Source organism: Crotalus tigris, unplaced genomic scaffold, assembly GCF_016545835.1.
Source record: "Crotalus tigris isolate CLP2741 ecotype Arizona unplaced genomic scaffold, ASM1654583v1 scf7180000017666.27876245, whole genome shotgun sequence".
Lineage (NCBI taxonomy): Eukaryota > Metazoa > Chordata > Lepidosauria > Squamata > Viperidae > Crotalus > Crotalus tigris.
The window spans coordinates 5,047,586-5,069,281 of record NW_024096551.1 but is presented as its reverse complement, the minus strand read 5'-3'; the positions used below and the strand labels follow the sequence as shown (position 1 = coordinate 5,069,281).

The following is a 21,696-nucleotide window of genomic DNA, read 5'->3' as shown; positions in this document are numbered from 1 at the left end:
ATTATGGAACATAAATTGCAAACTGAAATTATCCAACTGCATATAAGGAAAATCAATACAAAATGTTCTATAGCACCAGTGAGATTGGCCAAAATGTACAAAAATATGAATTCGGAATTTTGCAAATGTAAAAATAAGGAAGGAACATTTTATCATATGTGGTGGCTGTGCCCTAAAGCAAAGACCTATTGGGAACGGATAAGGAACTGGATACAGGAGATAACTAAGGTGCAAATTGAACTCAAACAGGAAATATTTTTTTGGGGTATAATAAATTTAAAGATGGAAAAACAACTCCAATACATCATTATACATATATTAATAGCAGCCCGCATAATATATGCCCAGTGTTGGAAGGGTAAAAACATACCTACAAACAATATGATTATAAACAAAATTCTAGAATGCGCAGAAATGAATAAACTTACGCTAGAATTAAAAGACGAGGCAACAGAATTCAATGAAATATGGAACAAATGTTATAATTGGTTAGAACAGAGAAAGAAAAAGATATGATTACTGATGTAAATAAACTGTAAATAATATATATATAAGATGTATAACACAGTTCTGTTAAAGGAAAAATGTTTTTTTTTTCATTTTTTTTGTTGTATAGTGAAAAAAGAATTTTTTTTTTTTAAAAAGCAGCACTATCCATGTATATTAGTGCTTTCTCTGAAATAACTAGGATAAGATCCTGCTTTTAGCAGTTTAAGGTCAAAAATCTGAAATGGAAGAAAAAGAAGACAGGAAACAATTATTTCAGTTACACATATTTAGTTATAGCTCTAGTTGCAGTTAATTAGACAATAATTCCATATATTGCTCTTAAAGTTTATCTCACCCCCATTTAAATTGCTCCCCTGATTTATGGGTAGCTTCATCTACCCACAAGTATATTTGCAACACTTCAGTGTGATTTTATTTCCATCCTGCTCATCTCTGGCACAGCCCCTGGCCCTGAACAGGAATGTTCATGCTCAGAGCTGTGGAACATCCCTTCTAGCAGCTCAGCAAGATTCCATTTATTTTTAATTGCTCCCCAAGTGGAGTCCAATTAAGGTTGAAGGCAGCAGGGTAAGGATAACCCACAAACCCTTTGAATGGCACAGAATAAGCATTTGCTCTGCCAGAAGGCTACCATTAATGCATTTCATTTGTGCAAGAATGCAAACACTTGGACATACTCTGCAAGATCAAGCATAATGCCATGTACCTACATTTTAATACAGATAGCACCAGAAGTTGACAGACCATCATCCCCTAGGTTATAAACTTGGAAAATTTATTTAATACATGTTCTCTCTCTCTTCTTTCTGCAGAAATGATGGGACCCACTTTCTATTTATACATAACAACTTATCAAAATAGACTAAGAGTCTAGTCTTCTGATTTGATGGATTTAAAATACAGTGAAAAGTAAGCAAATAATCCTTAGGCATTTATATGTTAACACCTTAAATGAAATATTTATTTAAAATATTTGAAGTAATTCAAATGTATATATTTTGACTAAAATAAACAAGAAGTTTTGCTATTTATATGGGAGAAGGCCTCACTGAAGTTAATAGGAGATAAATGTAATTTTTATTGTCTATGGAGATTCTTGATCATCCAGGTTATGGTTGCCTTAAAGGTGCTTTTCCAAAGGGCAACTGGACTTTGTTGGGTTTTTGTCTTTGAAAACATTTTGCTTCTCATCCAAGAAACTTTTTCGGTTCTGACTGACTGGTGAGGAATGCAAGGGTTTATATTCTTTGCTGTCATCTGGTCTTTAGCATTCTGAGGGTCAGTTGATCATTAGCTCTCTAATCCTCTCAGAGTTGTTGAGGTCATTTGGGGGGTTTTCTTATCTTCAGAGTCACTTGAACCAGAGTGCAAATGGGTGTAGGAACTTCTTGGGACTGCTGAAAGGGCTGTTGTATACAGGAGATAAGTGATGCCATATCCCTTGCTCTCTGTAAATGTAATAAATAATATAAATTACATTCATAATAAAATATAATAAAAATAATAAATTACATAAAAATAAAATAATAGTGAATTAAGTGTAATTCATTTTCTTAAAAGTCACTTATATGTTGGAAAACATTCAAATGTCATTACAGATTGCTGAATAAATATATTAAACAGAAAGAAGTTTAAATGTCTCCATAACAAATCAAACAATGAGGTTTGGAGTGATGAGAAAAAAGAAAAACTCCAACAACAATCAGGAGATGCAGGAAACATACCCACGGACTGGCGTAAAGATCTTAAATGCTTATATACAAATGCTCAAAGCTTGGGGAACAAACAGGGTGAACTAGAAGCAGTAGTACATGGGGCAGATATGACATAATTGGCATTACAGAAACCTGGTGCGACGAAACCCATGACTAGAATGTACTGATAGATGGATACAAATTGTTCAAAACAAATAGATCTACAAAAAGAGAAGGGGGTGTTGCACTATATGCACTATGTGTAAGAGAACACTACATATCTACAGAAACGTGATCAAAGATAAAATCCCTCCAGAATGTATATGGGTCAATATAAAAGGAAAAAAAGGTGACATTGCCATAGGTGTATATTACAGGCCATCCAACCCTTTTGACATCTAAAATGAAGATAACACTGCATATATCCTTTTTTATCTTTATTATATATATATCTTCAGTGTTATCTTTATTTTAGATGTCAAAAGCGTCTCTCTCTCTCTCTCTCCCTCCCTCTCTCTCCCTCTTTCTGCCCTTGGTCTGCCAGTCCTCTTCCCCCACTCTGTGTGTGTGTGTGTGTGTGTGTGTGTGTGTGTGTGTGTGTGAGAGAGAGAGAGAGAGAGAGAGAGAGAGAGAGAGAGAGAGAGAGAGGCACTTGCGCTTCCTCTCTCTCTTTCTCTTTCCCCTCTCCCTCTCTCTTTTCTCTCCCTCCCCTTCTTTCTCCAGGTGAGAGAGAGAGGGAGAGAGAGAGAGAGAGGCAGAGGGAGCTGAAGGGGTGGGGAGGGAGGGTAGGAGGCAGCAGAAGACCCAGTCACTGCTAGAGGCACCCAGCTCTGCTGCCTGCCAAGCCTGTGGGGAGGCTTGGCGATTTAGCTGCAAATTTTCATCTCCAATCGGGAGGACATCTTCAGTGCCCTTTGAATTGTGCTTGTCTGTCAGAGCACTGGCCTTTAAGTACCTTTTTGGGTGAAGTAAATTAGTGTGGTGTTATTTGTCCACATGTTTCTGAGTAATAGTCTGATTTTGGGCTGTTTGTTTGGCTGCTTGTTGTTGTTGGGCTATAGTCTTTGGTGTTTAAATATCATCTGTATGATGCAAATGGTGTTAGTTTGGTTGCCTCTGAGCCATGGTCTGATTTTGGGTTGTTTGGCTGGCTGGCTGTTGTTATGTGGTCTGGTTTCTTGTAGGGGGCGGTGATTTTTGTTTCTATGTGGTGGGGTGCCTGTTTCTTCATTTTAAATGCTATCTTTGGGATTGTGGTTGAAGTAATTATTTCATTTTCAATGATTGGTAGATTGGGTTGATGTCAGTGTGTCTATTTATTTGACTTATTGGTGGAGAACCAGGCTTCAAGTAATTCTCTTTCTCCTCTTAATTTCACTTGGCTTTCAACTGTGATCCTAGTTAGATCAAACTTGTGTCCTTCTGAGTCTTTGTGGACGGACATGAGGGATAGTGGGTTATGTCTTTTGATAGCCAAGAAGTGTTCATGCAGTCTGGTAGATAGCATTCTTCCTGTTTGGCCCATAGTTCTTTTCACAGTTGCAGCACTGGATATGGTATATGATGCCTGATCTTTGGTTTGTTTCTGTCTGCTCCTTAGGTTTTGACAGGGTCTGTCTGAGAGTTCAGGCTGGTTTGTGGGCTACTGTGAGGTAGCACTCACTTAGCTTGGTGGTTTTCTTGCAGACTTTTCATTACCAAGCTAGGTAATATCATGTGCTAGTAGGGATTGGGGTTTGGTCTTATTTTATATTCTAGTGGCTTGCTCTGTTTTGCTGTTGTTTACTGTTACCTTGTTTGGCAGTTCCTTGATTGGGATAATGTTTGCTTATTGATTGTTGGTCTAATCTAATCTTGATATTAAGCTCTGCTCATCTGGGTGCTGATTGATGATGAGAAGTTGTTGTGGTCTTTAAACCTGCAAAGAATTCTCAAAGTCATTATCCACTGCAGTGCCTTGAATTTCTCCATCTTATGAAGATCTCAGATTTAACTAAGGAGTAAGCAGCAACAGCACTTGCCAAGTAGTAACTATTTTCAGAGACAGAAATGCTCTCTGAATGTCCAGAGAAGTTGCTATGTTAGTTTGTTGCTGAGGAAGGCAGGTCAATTAGAGTGTTAGAGTGATATACCATGAAAAAAAATTAGGATTCATTCTCTATTTAATATTCCTGAAGAGCAATACCTAGGAGGATAGGTATTGATACTTCAGATAGATAGACTACATTTCCAAAGTGATTAAAAAAAAACTGTTTGAAAGAAGAAAAAAGTGAGCCTTTATGGCAGACATGTCAAACACAAGGCCCAGGGGCTGGATGCAGCCCACGAAGTGGTTTCAACGTGGCCTGCGAAGCCATCCTGGAAACAGTGAGGGAACGGCACCTTCTGCCTTGGCCCTGGCCCAGACCAACCAGAAGCCAATGTACAATTTTGTGGTGGCCATCTATGCTGAAAATTGTGACAACTAAAAATGGCTTTAAAAACTAGGCCACCTTTCAAAACAAAACTTCTAGAATACTTTAGGTAATAATTTAAGGGACTCCAACCTATAGCATCACCAAAGAATTGACAAAAATTTTTGGACACCGCACAGGGTAGCAAATATTCCATCACCCCACTGTCCTCAAAGAATCAAAGATGTGGAAATGGAAGGTGAAATAGTGGTACATTTGATGTTATAGCACTCTCCATATCCATAGACTCAGAACTATTCAAAAAATCCATGACACAGCATACCTGACCTAACCAAATACATCAAAATTAAAATACCTAGAATCACAGTTCTTATCAACCTTTGTCTAACCAGATACTTTTAGTATGATGGACAAATACAGTATATCAACAAAAACCTACTATCTACTAGCACTGATGTTATCTAATTTGATAATAAAATGTCTCTAAAAAAATCACTAAGTTAAGAGAGCACCAAGGACCCACTGTTATTACTTCTATTTCACAGTCTCACTATGGCAAATTAAGACATTGTGGGGGATTAAACATGGCAACTGTTTCACAGTCCTGTATAGGAGTCACTTCACTAAGGGCAGTGAGAAATTTTTGCTTCCTCAACAGAACTACAAATGTTGCCTTTTTGTATGTATTTGTAGGCAGCAGCTAAGCATTTTTTTTATTCTCATTGTCCAGCAAGTTCATATTTGTGGTAAGATTTGAACTAAGGACTTTAGAACCCACTTTCAAAATGATGACACATCTGCTGCTCTTTCACTATTTACCATAACTTCCCTATTAATGAAGAAGAGATAACTGGTGTAGGCTGTGCAGCTATATAATCAAATTCAAAGGCTGGTTTTCATTTCTGCATGCTTTAATGTATATTGTAGAGCAGGGGTGTCAAACTCGCAACGTCATGTGATGTGTCATGATGTATCATGATTTTTTTTTCATTGCCAGCAATGGGGTGGGTGCGGTTTCGCCATGAAGTATACGGCCTGTGGGCTGGCAGTTTGATACCCCTGTTGTAGAGCATGCCCTGAAAATGATCACACAAAACTCTTTCTTGGAATACTTATCGAGAAGGTTAAGAAGACAAAGCAAATTCATCAGATATAATAATACAGTATCACCTTAAAAATTTTTCTTAGCTGGAGTTGAACCAGATTTAAGCCATTGGAAAGCTAATACAAGTAGTCCTTGACTGTTAGTGACTATTCAAAGTTACAACAGCACTGAAAAGTGATATGATTGGTTTTCACACTTATGACCACTGCACCATTGGTCACATGATCAATATTTAAATGCTTACGCCTATATTTATAGTGGTTGCAGTGTCCCAAAGTCATATGATCACCTTTTGCAAACTTCTGACAAGCAATGTCAATGGGGAAGCCAGATTCACTTAACAACCATATTAGTAACTTAGCAACTGCAAGAAAGGTTGGCAAAACTCACTTAACTGTCTTGTTAGAAATAGAAATGTTGGGTTCAATTATAGTTCTAAGTAGAGCACTACCTGAATAATGGTGCAATATTTAACCAATATGGATTTCCTGGGCTGGAACTTCTGCTATTCAACCCTAGAGCAGTCTGTCCAGGGAATGTTGTCAAAAAAGTCAAGATGGCAGATTCAGGCCACACAAAGCCTCTTTTTTTTATAAGCTACCACTTTTTTTTGCCTTTCTGTCAGCGGTTATCCCTATGAAATTTTCATGGTCCCCAATGAACCAGACTGGAAGAATATATTTTGGATCTGGAGGGGGGGATAATTCCTGAAGGAAGGATGGATTTATTTAAAAAGCGGTAAACTAAAATGTGATGTAGGTTTCCCGTCAATGTTATAATTATCATTTTAACTGAGAAATTATCTTCTTGGCTAATTGTGCCATTTTTATCATGCAGTGATAACAAGAATAGGTATGGAAAGAGTTTTAAGAGTAAAAAGCTAGACTGAGGCTGCAGTGCTGAACAATTTATCTGGGAAGCAATTCCATCAGTAAGGGAATGAGAGCGAGAGACTTTTTAATAGTGCAGTTCTCTTCATAGATAGCTCTTTAATTATGAGATTTGTATCTTGCCTGGTTATTGAACTGAATCTTCAAGGAAACTTTCACCTCTAAAGTCATCTCCATGGTTCTTGTATTGTAGCAAACAAATAAAAAGACAGACATCACAGCTGCTAGCACATAGCATCAAATAGGCAAAGCTGTCATCAATGTGAGAAAAGGAAAAAAATGTGTATGCTTTTATTGTTAAAGCAGAAGGCAGACACTTTAATCATGTGTCTTCTCTTGGGAAATAAAAGAGTCTGCCCCATTTATTTATGGTATTTTCAATTGCATCTCCTGGTTTTATCGTAGCCCTGCTGCTGAAAGCAGCATCATGCGTTTAGCTGACATCTCTACCAGCTGAAGGCCCATATAAATGGCAATTACGGGCTATCTCTGTCTCATGGTGACCTCAATTATGTATTTTCTTTTCCTTGCCTGTCAGATACAGTGCGTTTACTATCATGTAACACACCTGCCTTTTGATATCAGAGGCAGGAAGGATTCAGGATTTTGTTTGGCTTCCTTTGTTTTCAGCTATCTGATCCAAACAACTCACAGAATTTGCAGCTAGCTATTGAAATCACAGAGAACATGAATGGACACTTAAAAAAAACATTCCTTTTTTTTTGCCCAAAGGAGCAGAATACCAAGCGAAAAGCAGCCTCATTAGAGTACATGCCAGATGTTCTTGAACTGAACCCAATTCCAGTCTTTGGCTATGCTGATTGGGAATTCTAGAACCTGCTGTCCTAATACATCTGGTAGTCAGAAGGTTGAAGGAGGTCAGATAAAAGGATTTCGAACATTAAAGCCATGATTAGTTTCAAATATAGATTACAAAAGGTTCCCATGGCCCAAGGTTGATTAAAATTTAATATTTGGCTTTGCTGATATTTTGGAATTTACTTTTATTTTAAGACTCCAAAGTTGTTGCGTACAAGCTAAACTACTTGTCTTGCTTTATCTCATGTTTCCACCAATCAATTCCGATGTTTTTTTAACTGGTAGTGCTAGGAACTAAAATTGGCATCAACCTGTTGATAATAATGGGAGGCATAATCCAATAAAAATAGAAGGCATGAGGTTGGAAAAGTCCAGTATGAATTTCTAAATCTTCAATGGTATATATAGAATAACATGCCTTAAACAAGTCATAAGTGAAATATAAAATACTGTAGATAATGAATCTAATGAAGTTGTTTCTAAATAGGATCACAATTGGCTCTAATTTTATGGAGTGAGAACCAGTTGTTATAAAGCAAGCAGAAACTTCACCTTTCCTACAAAGGAAAGTTGTATGTATGTATGTATATATGTATGTAAAAAATTCATGTCAACATTTCTGTATTAAGATATGTTGGGTCAGCCAACACTGAGTGAATGTATATAAATATTTTAACAACATGAATATAAGAAGAATGTATATTAGTATTTTAAGAAGAGATTGGACAACTATTTGTCTGAAATATTATAGAGTTTCCTGCTCGAGCTGGGGATTGAATTAGAAGATCTCCAAAGACCCTTCCAACTCTATTATTCTGTTTTACATATATATATAAAATAAGCCCAGCATTTTTGGCCACTGCAGCCCTTTCACATACACACACACACACAGACTGGCAAGGGAAACCTTTACCTCTTTATGTATATGAGGGAGTCTAATAATTTAAACATATTTGTACTTCCCTCTCCCCTTTCCCACATCAATTTAACGTATCATTTTATATTCTTTCATCTTCAATACCAGATGTAAGGATAAGGCAGATAATGGAGAAGCATCTTGCTTTTATCATTGAGCTAATTAGTGCATTAAAAGATTGCCATTACATACTATTTTGTAGATTAGAGATCAGCTATGCCTACCCAAGGAATCTGCAAGATGGAGGCAGGGGCATGAGAACTGCTACCTCAGACTAGTACGATGAAAGGCTAGGTGGCTAGGAACACTCAGAGCAGCTGAGACAGCTATTCTCCATGCTTCTATTACGCTCACTCAGCCTTGTCTTGTTAAAAATATGAGGTCCTCTCTGCCCCACTTCAGTGACACTAGGCAATGGAATTCTTCCAATAAACAGGCATATCAGTCATTGAAACAATAGTAAGATGTTGGTGAAAAAAGAATCATATTATAAAAAGCTTACATTTATGATGTTGTCTGTTATATTATGTGCCAACTATGAGGAAACATCTGCAACAAAAATATCTCTGCAGGCTGTATGGTAATTTGAATTCAAAGCCAAAAAGGTTTATGTAAGTTTGTGAACATTGCATCTCTCTGCAATAACTTAAAGCAGTACTAGCCTTTTTCATGATCCACAGCTGTTGGGCAACTCTAAGAAAATATGTTTTTAGTTTAAGGAATTACCAACAGTTATTACATTTGCACAGTTCAGTTGTGCGGGTTGAGAACTGTTGAGTACACTTGTAGCCCAATGTACTTAGCTCAGGACATGAATAATGAATAAATAATTTGCACTCCTCTCTGCCTTTGAATCTGAAATACTGCTATAGATGATAAAACATGCTTCACAAAGACCTGTACAGTTAGCTTTGTTTTTAATCACAGATGAAGACGACTTCCTCATCAAATGAGATCCATGCAGCTTTACTCTTTTGCTTTGCATGCAGCATTTTCTTTTTTTCTGATGAATTCCATGAGCAGTAGTCTGTGGTACAGAGCAACCCTGGTGTTGTGAAGTAGCCGTTCTCTAATGGGTGACGGCCTGATTCACAACACCAGCTGCTACACTGAACCAAATGTTTTGGGCAACACAGTGGATGTTCTTGGAACTATGATGCACTGCATCCATACCTACAAAATTAATAAGACTTAAAAAAATTAAGAACTGATAAAAACAACTCATTCAGTTTTAATATTTCAAGCCTACATAAATGTAGTAAGGTTAAGCCAATCATTGGATGTTAATATCTCATTGTTTATCCAATTTCCCACTACCTCGAAAATCAGAAATAGATTACTAGTTTTCAAAGGGATAACTGGGCAGCCTTTTGTAGCAAAAGCAAAGAATAGTTAGGAACACTGAAAATTGCATTACTCTTTATGGAATAAAGTCCATCATTAGAGCCATCAGCTAGTAAGGTAGCACAAATTATGTATTATTGCACAGGTAAATAATGACAAGGAGGCCATTAAATGCAAAAGATAATGAATTCAAACATTTCTATACAAAACTCAAGTATATATCATACCAGAACAGTGATTTATTCACAATAGCAATTATGGATCATCCTATATCTAAAATTTAAAAAACCTTTTGGATATAAGAAACATATTTTGAATCTCAGTGAAGTTTTACAATAAATAAACGAAATGTGTTGATGCAATTTGGTTTAACAATCTCATGTTGATTCATTTTTTACTTTGCCTTCTTTTAGATAAAGTGGATACTGAGCTATAGTTTGCTAAATGATGGCTTCTTAAAGTCGTTAAGTTCACACATCACACTAAGGCAAAAATATAAAATGAGTAAGTCTAGTCAGAGTGTTATCTTAGAGACATAAAATGTTAAAGTCCATGAAGCAGTAAACTCATCATGTACTTGTTTTCATTGCATGTACTAAGACAAAGTATTCCTTATTGAAAATTTCAGTAATTGCTTCTGCTGGCAATTATTCCTTATGGTGGTAGCATTGGAATTAATTGAGCTGAAATCTCTACCGCTCCCACTTCAGCTTTCCTAATATATCCATACAGGCAAATCCATAGAAGGAGGAAGCTTTATTGCTTCCTTTCCTTCCCAAGAAGAGAGATGCTTTCAAGTGGTTTCACCCTACTAACTTGTCCACTGATGGCCATAGTCCTTTATATTGTACATCAAGGTGGGCGATGCTATTGCATGACGGAACTTAGTGGAATGCTGTTAAAACATCTGTTGCTTTTAACCATGTGCTAGGAATGTATTTTTTGATGATAGAATACTAAATTCCAAAGTCATATATTTTATGTTGTCATGTGGTCTCAAAGTTCATTGTTTTGAAATGACTGTTCTGATGCAAGTGCCTACATTTTCTGAGTTTCTGACTATGCTAAGATAATTACTTACATCTTTTTCTGATGTAAGATTTCTGATTAACACTGGGAGGAGGCAGTACAACCAATAATGAATTCTATGATTTGCTTAGAGCAAGGGTGTCAAAATGCCGGCCTCCAGGCCAGTTCCATCATACCAAAGTCATGCCCATCCTATTGCCGGCAATGCAAAAAGAGTTGTGATACGTCGCAACATGTCACGTGGCGAGTTTGACACCCAGGACTTACGAGTTTTACTTCTCATTCCCTTTCTAATATTTCTAATCACTATCATGAATGGAAGACTGAAAGTGAGGAGGGTTTTTTGTTAGAGACAAAGTGAATTTCCCAACTTTCGTTAGAGACAAATGGCAATCCTTTCTGTTATTTTTTACTTGCTATTCTCATTAACAGTATCTATTTCTAAGTTGCTTGCTTTCTTTTCTAATCAGCAAAAATGAAAAATGCAACTGCATTCTGATCATCTTCATGCAAGTACTATTTTTTTAGGTTAGCACTGAATTATGAGCTGAGATGAATTTACACAGGAAGAAAAAACAATCTAAGGTTTATACTAACCAAGCTTTACACAGTTTGCAAATGCAGTTGATGATTTCATTCCAGGAATCAAAATGGCCATTTCCAAAATTTCATAGTAGCTTTTAAATATATATATTTATCTCAGGAGGTAACATGAAAAATGTGGCTGTCTATTATATGAACATACTAGGCTGCACTGAATTAGTTAAAATTAGGTGAAATTAGTTAAAATTAGGTGAATAAGCCGCCTGGAAAAGCCAAGGGAAATCATCAAAACAATTAAAAAAACTAAAATTAGAATATTTTGGACATGTGATGGGACACCCAGAAAAATACAGTAAACTCCAGGGAAAAGATTGAAGGCAAACAAGGTCCAGGCAGAAGAACATCATCATGGCTTCAAAATCTAAGGGACTGGTTTGGACAAAACTCAACAGCGCTTTTTCGTGTGGCTGCTGATAAAAACAGGATCGCCAACATCTGATAACGGATATGGTACAAGAAGAACGTGAACTTTTAGCTCATTTTTACAAAATAGCAAAGCAAGATTTCCAATGTTCAGAGCTCTTACAATGGTTGACTTTTTTCGAAAAGCCAACAATGGAATATGAGGACAATGATGCAAATAAAGACAGGTTATAAGTTTAATAATAAACTGATAGATAAGGCCAGATCTTGCCTGTTAGCAGGGAGACCAATTGTGTGTTCTTCTTCTTCTTGTGCCATATCCGTTATCGGACATTGGCGATCCTGTTTTTATCAGCAGCCACACGAAAAAATGCTGCTGAGCTTTGTTCAAACCAGTCCCTTAGATTTTGAAGCCATGATGTTCTTCTTCTGCCTGGACCTTGTTTGCCTTCAATCTTTCCCTGGAGCAGTGGTTCTCAACCTGTTGGTCGCGACCCCATTTGGAGTCGAACGACCATTTCACGGGGGTTGCCAAACAACGCAGTCCGCCATTTTTTTCCCCTTTTCCTTAGCTGTGCTACTCCCTTTTATTCTATTGGCTTTTGAAAGCCAATAGAATAGACTCTCTTGAATAGAGGCTAATTCTATTGGCTTTCAAAAGCCAATAGGAATTGTCCAGGCTGTCTCTGCCCTGCTGAGCCCGCCAAAAGTCCCATTCTGCAAACGGTGCTGCAAGTTGTCTGCAGCGAAGGCGAGCTCTCTGGAAGTTTCCACCCCTCCCTGCTGACCAACTACTAAAAATGTAAGTAAAAGAGGGCCAGGAGTGGGAGGTGGGAGGCCGGCGGGCGCAGGGAGGGTTGCTGGCGATCGTGGGGCCCAGCCGGTGGTCAGCCTGCTCTGTCTCTGCCGCTTGCCAGCTACGCCTCGGCCAGCACAGGGGGCGGCACCACGCATCTGTGGCGCTCCCAGGCAGGGAAAGTCCTCGACTTACGACCAGTTGGGGGTCACAGCATTAAAAAGGTTGACAACCACTGCCCTGGAGGATTAAATGGAATATGCCATAGTTTTCTAGGTGTCGCATCACATGTCCAAAATATTCTCACTTTTGTTTTTTAATTGTTTTGATGATTTCCCTTGGCTTTCCCAGAGGGCTTATCACCACCTCAGTTCTGATCTTGTCAATCCAGCTTATACATAACAGCCACCTGTAAATCCACATTTTAAATACTTCTAGTCTCTTCAGGTAGCCTTCTATCAGAGACCAACTCTCTACTCCATAAAGCAGGATAGAAAAAATACAACCTCTGACAAGCCTGATTTTCAATCTTAGGCTTATGTTGTGACTGCAGAAGACCTTTTTCATTTTGAAGAATGCTGTTCAGGTTTTGTCTATCCTTGTCTTTACTTCAACAGTCATATCCCAGCTTTCATGTAAATTAGAACCGAGGTGTGTGATCCTTTCAACTTTTTCTAGTGGTATTCCTTCTGAATTTATTGGTGGTAAATTAATGGATTGTTTGCTGATGACCATGATCTTGGTTTTTGAGGTGTTAAGCTTCAAGCCGTATTTTTCAGATATTTCTGTGACTCTGTTGATGAGGAGCTGAAGGTCTTCATGCTTACTGGCAAGCAGAACTGTATCGTCAGCATATCTTAAGTTGTTGATCCAAACACTCTTTAATTTGATGCCAGCATCGATGTTCTCCAATGCCTCACTGAAGATTGACTCAAAGTAGATATTGAACAACAGTGGAGACAAAATACATCCCTGTCTGACCCCTCTTCTTATTTCTGCATCAGCTGAGTATTTTTGGCCTAGTCTCACATTTGCTACCTGATGCCAATACAGATTCTTTATTATTTGGATGTCTTTGTCATCTAGTCCCCTTGTTTCAGGATTTCTAATAGTTTGCTGTGTCTTATTTTATCAAATGCTTTTTCAAAATCAATGAAGCATATGTAAACACTGTGATTGACATCTCTACAATACTGTACAAGAACTTGAATACTGAATAGCACATCTTGTGTACCAAGATTGTTTCTGAAACCAAATTGTGTATTACCTAAATGCTCCTCAATTTTGTTGTATATTCTTGTGTGAATTATTCTCAGGAATATTTTCAGGGCATGACTCATTAAGCTTATTGTTCTGTATTCGGTACACTTCTTTGCATTTATTTTTTGGGGGATTGTCACAAAGATGGATTTTAGCCAATCATTTGGTATCTTTCCTTTTTCATATATTCGATTGAAGACCTGCAGTAAAAAATTCTTCCCATTGTCTTCCAGCAATTTTAAAATTCCTACTGGGATATCATCAGGTCCTGTGGCTTTTCTTGTTTTTGATATTTTTATTTCATGTTCAACCTCCTCCGTAGTGATGTTTGGTCCAGTTGTTACACTTCCCATATCTATATCATCCCTAGTGTCCTCAAAAAGTTCTTCAATATATTCCTTCCATTTTTTTAGTTTTTCGTCTTTATCTAAAGAGGCCTGCTGCTTCTTTCATTTTGTGTAAATTGAAATTATCATGCATATGTTCTGTCTCTATTTCCTTGCATCTCTTTGCAAACCACTTTTTTTGCCAGTCGAATTTTTCTTCTAATTGTTTTCTGCAATTCATTATATTTTTCTTTGTTTTTATTTTTATAAGATCTTCTTTCATCCATGAGATGAACAATTTCCTCCGTCATCCACTGTTGTTTCTTGTGGTACCCCTCTCTTTGTTTTGAATTTGTTACCTCTACTATTGCATTTTAAAATTTATTCCAGTTCACTTCTATATCTTCATCATTCAGGTTGTTGGTTTCTTTTCAATGATTTTCTAGTTCTTCTTTTATCTTATCTCCATGTTTAATGATGAAGCCTCTGTCAATTTTTGGTTTAGCAGGATTTGGGTTTTTTATCCTTTTTAGTTTCAGCTGGACTTTGGCAAGTAGTAGATTATGATCGGATAATACATCTGTACATGAGTATGTCTTTACTGATGTTACGGAGTTTCTAAATCTTTTGTTTATTGTAAAATAGTCAATTTGGTTCCTTACTATATTATTTTGTGTATCTGCTTGTGATCTCCAAGTGTAGAAGCGTCTTTTTGGCAATTTGAAAAAAGTATTCATCACACATTGCCTATGTTCCTTGCAGAAGTCTACAAATCTGTCACCTTATAATAATAATAGTGACTATTATGATATCATTACTTTTTAGGGTTTTCAGTACACTGCTTATATCTTCGTAGAACTTCTCTAAATCCTTATCACTGTCAGCTGTGGGAGTTTAAACTCGTATAACATTCATATTTACTGGAGTACTATTTATTTGGATCATCATCACTCTATCGGATACAGGAATAAAGGACTTGATGCATTTATTTACAAGATTATTTACGATTATAGCTACTCCATTTCGATGGTGTTTGCTATTCTCACCAGAGTAGTAGATAGTATAATTTCCTATTCTACACATTCCATTTTCATGCCAGCGCATTTCACTCACTCCCAATATAGAGATATTTCGACATTTCTTGGATAGTGTTGTGTGTTTTCCCAACTTTGTATAGGCTCTTCAGATTCCACGTACCAATTCGTAGTTTTGGGTTTATCATACCTGTGTGTATGTGTGTGTAATTTGTGAAGGAGAGATTGGGTGAGTCATTTGTGAAACTCTATGATACTTTCAGCATATGGAAGCAGGTAGCCAACTTCATCTGGACATCAAAGCTAAGCAAGATCTGGTTTGGTTATATTTACAAGGGTAAAAAACTGACTAGAAAATTGTAAAACATCAAGGAAGGCAATGATAAACCATTTCTGTATTGTTGTTAAAGAAACTGCATAATTCTTCAGCACTGGAGATGGCGAATCCACCAATGGGTTTAGACTGTGTTCCTGCCCAATCAGATCAAGTCAGCCAAAGTTGCAACGCCCATCCTGGGCTAGAGTGTCCCAGTCTCGACTTGATCTTGCCCAAGACAGACGTAGCAAGTTGGCTCTTAGGCAGGTACAGTTTCCATTGGTGGATTCTTTATTCTCTATTCTCTTCAGTATTCTGAGACAGTGTTGTATTCAGCATTGTGTTTTTCCTCTCAGTTGGCTGAAGAACTGTTTGCCTTTAACTAGGAACGGAGGCTTTTGTTCCTCCCCCTCCCCCACTTCCAACCATAAAGGCTTGAAGCTGAGGGAACTTGCTTCCCCTCTATAACACAGCCCTCCTTCTCCTCTTGGACAGCACTGGGCTCAGTGCTGCTCCTAGCCCTTCACAGTTCCCCATTGCCTGGGAAAGCCTAAAGCAGCAGTTCTCAACCTGTGGGTCGTGACCCCATTTGGGGTCGAACGACCATTTCACCGGGGTCGCCAAACAATGCAGTCCGCCATTTTCCCCCCCTTTTCCTTAACTGTGCTACTCCCTTTTATTCTATTGGCTTTTGAAAGCCAATAGAATAGGCTCTCTTGAATAGAGTCTAATTCTATTGGCTTTCAAAAGCCAATGGGAATTGTCCAGGCTGTCTCTGCCCTGCTGAGCCTGCCAAAAGTCCCATTCTGCAAATGGTGCTGCAAATTGTCTGCAGCGAAGGTGAGCTGTCTGGAAGTTTCCACCCCTCCCTGCTGAGCAACTACTAAAAATGTAAGTAAAAGAGGGCCAGGGGTGGGAGGTGGGAGGCCAGCGGGCGCAGGGAGGGTTGCTGGTGCGTGTGGGGCCCAGCCGGTGCCTTACCTCCCTTGGGCTGGGCCAGCTGGTGGCCCAGCCAGTGGTCGGCCTGCTCTGTCTCTGCCGCTTGCCAGCTATGCCTCGGCCGGTGCAGGGGGCGGCACCACGCATGCGTGGCATTCCCAGGCAGGGAAAGTCTTTGACTTATGACCGATTGGGTAGTCCTCAACCTACGACCAGTTGGGGGTTGCGGCATTAAAAAGGTTGAGAACCACTGGCCTAAAGCCTGAAGGCTAAAAATGGCCGTTTGCAGCTGGCGCGTGTTCGGAAGGCCGATTACCTCTTTTCCAGCCTTTCTTCGTGAGGGTGGAAGGGGGTGCCGGCAGCAATACCCCCAGACCTTGTGCAGCCGCCATTTTGAGTGTGGTGGCCATTTTGGTTGTGGCTGCCATTTTCAGTGTGGCAGCCATTTTGAGCTGCCATTCGGAGTGCAGCAGCCTTTTTGGGTGTGGCCGCCTTTTTGTGTCCCTTATTGGGACTGGGTCTTTCTTGAGGCTGCCATCTTGGGGCCTGCTCTGTGCTCTTTTCTCCCCTGCGGCCACCATTTGAGGTCCCTGGAGCCTCACTTTGCACAGGGACCCTGCACGGCCAATGTTGCCTCAGAACAGGCCTGCTAGACTCCTCAGGCCTACTTCCTTTGTCTGCTCTAAATACAACCTTACCTGGCTAATCAGTGGTGTCTCCACACCTGGTCACCTAGAGTCAGATAGCCATTTTGGATCTTTCCCTCAACTCCATTTCAAGGCCTGTCAGACCTCAGTCAGTATTTGATCTCCACAGCCACTCAGGTCTGTAATATATCCATTTCACAGCCTGCTTAACAGGATTGGTTCTATTCGGTTTGCTTCTTCTTTCCCGTGCATTTAACCTCCTTGGATTCAATTTCTCGGTTTTTGGTGTCTCCAGGTCTCCCTGAAAACCAGGATTACCCTATTGTGATCCTGGGCCTAATTATATTAACAGCTCTATTTGGGTTCCAGGCATCCCCTATCGTGTGCCTGTTTTTATCCACATGAACAGCTCTATCTGGATTCCAGGCGCCCCCTATCGTGTGTCTGTTCTTATCCACACAAATAACTCTGGCTGGATATCAGGCACCCCCTATCATGCGCTTGTTCTTATCCACACAAACAGCTCTATCTGGATTCCTGGCACCCCCTATCGTGCATCTGTTCTTATCCACACAAACAGGTCTGTCTGGATACCAGGCGTCCCGTACCGTGCGCCTGTTCTTATCCACACAATAAGCTCTATCTGGATTCCAGGCGTTCTCTATAGTGCGCCTGTTCTTATCCAACCAATAGCTGTCTCCGGATACCAGGGGTCCCCTATCATGTTCCTGTGTTACCCGAGAATGGAGGATTCTAGGCCCTCCACAAAGGACGTCTTGCCATCGCCCTCGACTGCAAAATGCCACAAATCCTCTAATCATGAGGCCGCAGGTAAGATCTTGGCCAAAGCCAAGTCTACCTCAAAGACCTCCAAAGGAGCTGACAAACAGGCCAGCAGGAGACACCAAGCCCTAGAGAAAGAATTCTCTAAAGTACAGAAACTAGCCAGGTTGGAGACCTCACAGGCTGAAGTTCCTTCCTTTGATCTACCCATGGGGCCTTCTGCTTCTTCCCTGGGGATATGGTCGATAGGGGAACCTCTCCTGTCTCCTGCACCGGGGGACATCGACCGGGTTCATCCCATCGCTCAGTCCTCTGCTTCACAGGCTCAACAGGTGGCCCCTGAAGCTACTTTCACCCATACTGCGGCCGGGCTTAGGCCGAGTGAACTGGTCTCCCTTCCCATGGAGGACTGCCTAGCTGAGATGATTGCACAGGTGGTAGAGCGTGCCCTTGAGGCTAGATCGCAAGTGACTAGGTCAACCACGGTCAACTTTCTACCCACTCACCAGCTGGCCACTGAATCCTATCACACACCTTCTCCCCCTTCTCAGTCCACCTACTCCAGGGACTCGTCATCTTGCGAGTACGAGGCTGATCTGGAGATTCCGATGTCTGAGGAGGAGGAACCTCCCCCTGAGACACCATCATTTAGCAGTCTCTTTAACCCTTCTTTTTTTGTCCCCCTGCTTTGCAAGGCCACTTCCACAGCACATCTCGGACCCGATCCTTCCATGCCGGCAACTTCAGTTACTCCAGACTCGGAGGCGAATCCAAATTTCACCGAACCGGTAACACAATACCACATTCCTTGCCCACCCATGTTCCTCATCACAGTCCAAAAGCAGTGGATATCCCCGGCCTTTTTTCCCCTTCCAAGTAGCAATGTGAAAAGGCTTTATAATGTGGCCCATGATCTGGATGAGGTCTGGAGGTGCCCGCGGTAGATGAACCTTTAGGTCCCTTTGTGTCTCCGTCATTCCTGGTGACGTTTCTGAGGCCCTCAAGGCTGAGGACCATAAATGTGAGCTCTCTTACTGCAGAACACATCAAGCTGTGGTGTGGGCTATCAGAGCAGCTACCTCTGCATCTTTTTTTTAACAGGTCTGCTCTCCGCTGGCTTAGACAGCTTCAGGCCAGGATACCGACGGAGAATATCCGCACGCATCAAGATCTGAGTAAGATGGTGGCGGCTACAGAGTATGTTTCCGATGTCACCCTCCAGGCTGCCAGATTTTCCTCCAGAGCCATGGCATCCAACGTCACTGACCGCCGTATGCTCTGGTTGAAATACTGGCACGCTCATGCCAAGTCCAAATGGCGCTTATCAGCAGCCCCTTATCAGGGAGGAAAATTGTTTGGTGGAGCCCTGAATCCTTACCTCAGTGAAATTAAGGATAAACGTAAGGTCCTTAATCACCTCCTTAAACGATCAGACAAACATCCCAAACCTACTCAAGGAGGCAGTCCTTTCGCGTAGGAGCCAGGTCCAACTATTCCCAGCCCAACCGGTCTTTCCCTGTCAGACAGGACAGACAATCTGACAGACAACTTTCCACACCCAGGCAACAATTTCAGAGCAAACGGCCCTTTCGCAGGAGTGGCCGCCCATTCCGCCGATCCAGGTGTCTCTCAGGCAGATCCTCCCATCGGGGGCAGACTCTCTCTCTTTGCCCGCCAGTGAGAAGCCACCACCATGGACGCATGGGTCCTAAACACCGTGCATCACGGACTGTCCCTGGAGTTCATCTCCAACCCCCCCCAAATCACTTCATTTCTTGTCCTCAACTAAGAAATCCAACAAAGAAAAGACTCATGCAAGAGGCCATTCATCACCTCTTAAACATATAAGCCATAGAACCGGTGCCATTGGATCAGAGAGGTCAGGGGTTTTATTCCATCCTCTTCATTGTCCCCAAAGCATCAGAGGGATAGAGAGCCATCCTAGATCTAAAGGGATTAAACTATCATCTTGCATACTGCAAATTCAAGATGCAAATGCTTCAGTCCATCTTGGGAAGCGTAAGAAGGGGGGACTTCCTGACGTCCATCAACCTCACAGAAGTGTACCTTCACATCCCCATCTTTCTTACCCACCGCCGGTTTCTATGATTTGCCCACAGGGGACACCATTATCAGTACAGGACACTCCCATTTGGCCTATCCTCGGCTCCTAGAGTTTTTACCAAGATCCTGGCGGTTCTAGCAGCTCACCTGAGAATGGTACCAGTCAGAGTCCAGTGCTACCTGGATGACATTCTAATACAGTCGTCAATCCAGGCCGCTCAGGCGGATCTTGAACTGGTGATAATGCTGCTCCAGAATCACGGGTTCTCAGTAAACTTCTCCAAGAGCCATATGATTCCCGCAACAAGATTATTACACCTAGGGGCCATCATAGACACGGTGGAATGCTGGGTCTATTTATCCCAAGAACGCTGGGACAGCATCAGGGAGTCAATTCTCCAATTGCACAGGGGTCGAACGGTAATGTTGGCCAGCCTCTCCCAATTACTGGGGAAGATGATCTCGGCCATTGCGACTGTACCTTGGGCCAGGCTCCACTCCAGGAACCTCCACTGGTTCCTGCTCCCCTTCCAGAGACTGAACATCAGTTCCTCCAATCAAAGGGTGAGATTTCTGCTTCACGTCTCGCGATCCCTCACATAGTGGCTTTCGTCGGCCATGCTCAAGAGGTCTTACTTCAAGGAACCCGATTGACTCACCCTTACGACTGATGCCAGCCTGTTCGGATGGGGACTGCATCTTCGCTCATAGGGCTGTTGGTCCCGCTCCGACCTTTGGCACAATATCAACTGGCTGGAGCTCAGGGCTGTATACCTGGCCCTCCGCCACTTTCGCAGCACAGTAGCGAAGTGTCACGTTCTGGTCCTCACGGACGTGGCTGCCAAGGCACATGTGAACTGGCAAGGGGGCATCTGATCTCGTGCACTCTTGACTGAGGCACTCCTGCTGGGCTCCTGGGCAGAAGCCAACCTGGCCTCCATCAAGGCCAACCACATTTCAGGGGAGGCAAACACTCAGGCCGACTTCTTGAGCCGGGTGACAGTGGACCATTCGGAATGGCGCCTGTACCCGAGGATCTTCAGGGAGATATGCCACTGCTTCAGATTGCCAGTTCTAGACCTTTTTGCCTCCCCGACAAACACTCATTTCCAGCGATTCTTTTCCCGCTTTCTGCCTCCAGGGGCAGAACAGGTGGATGCTCTTCGGAGCCCGTGGCCAGAGGGACTGCTTTATGCCTCTCCTCCTCTTCCTCTTCTTTCGGTGGTTGTCCGCAAGCTTCTTCAGAAACAGGCAGAGGTTCTTCTAGTGGCTCCATATTGGCCACGGAGACCATGGTACGCCGACCTCATGAACCTCTCCCTAGCTGCCCCATGGAGGATTCCCCCAGATCGGGTCTCACTCAGCCAGGGGACCCTTCTTCATCCAGATCCCCAATGGCTCCAGTTAGTCGTCTGGCACTTGAGCGCTCGATCTTGTCCCAGGAGTACTGCTCACCGGGGGTCATTACAGTAATCCAGGCCTCCCGTCGGTCCTCTACCAACCGTATTTATGAGGCCACGTGGAGGAACTTCTGTTCGTGGTGCTTGAACCACCATTTGACCATTCCAGACTTGACAATTCCACATATATTGGATTACCTTTTACAGGGTCTGGAGAGCGGCTTGGCTCCAAACACATTGTATAGACAAGTTGCCGTTCTCTCCACTGTACTTACCTATGACTTCGCGGTTTCCCTAGGTTATCATCCCTTGATCTGCTCATTAATCAAGGGTGCTACTAACACCAAGCCCCCTGTAGTGCACAGGTATCCCTCTTGGGACCTGCCATGAGTTCTTCGGGCTCTAACCAGACCGCCCTTTGAGCCCCTCAAGATGTGATATACG

At 41.5% G+C, this 21,696-nt stretch overlaps 1 long non-coding RNA gene across 2 annotated transcripts in view; it reads right to left on the bottom strand.

Moving 5' to 3' along the window:
• Positions 1–1,220: 1,220 nt before the first annotated feature.
• LOC120305014 overlaps positions 1,221–21,696 on the bottom strand; it is a 122,551-nt gene continuing 102,075 nt past the window's right edge. Inside the window, exons 3-4 of one of the 2 annotated variants that reach the window (XR_005555896.1) lie at positions 3,997–4,122; positions 1,221–1,958 (exon numbers count right to left, since the gene is read on the bottom strand). This is a non-coding gene — a long non-coding RNA (uncharacterized LOC120305014). The remainder of the gene's footprint in view (positions 1,959–3,996; positions 4,123–21,696) is intronic. The other variant, XR_005555895.1, reaches the window with a different exon arrangement.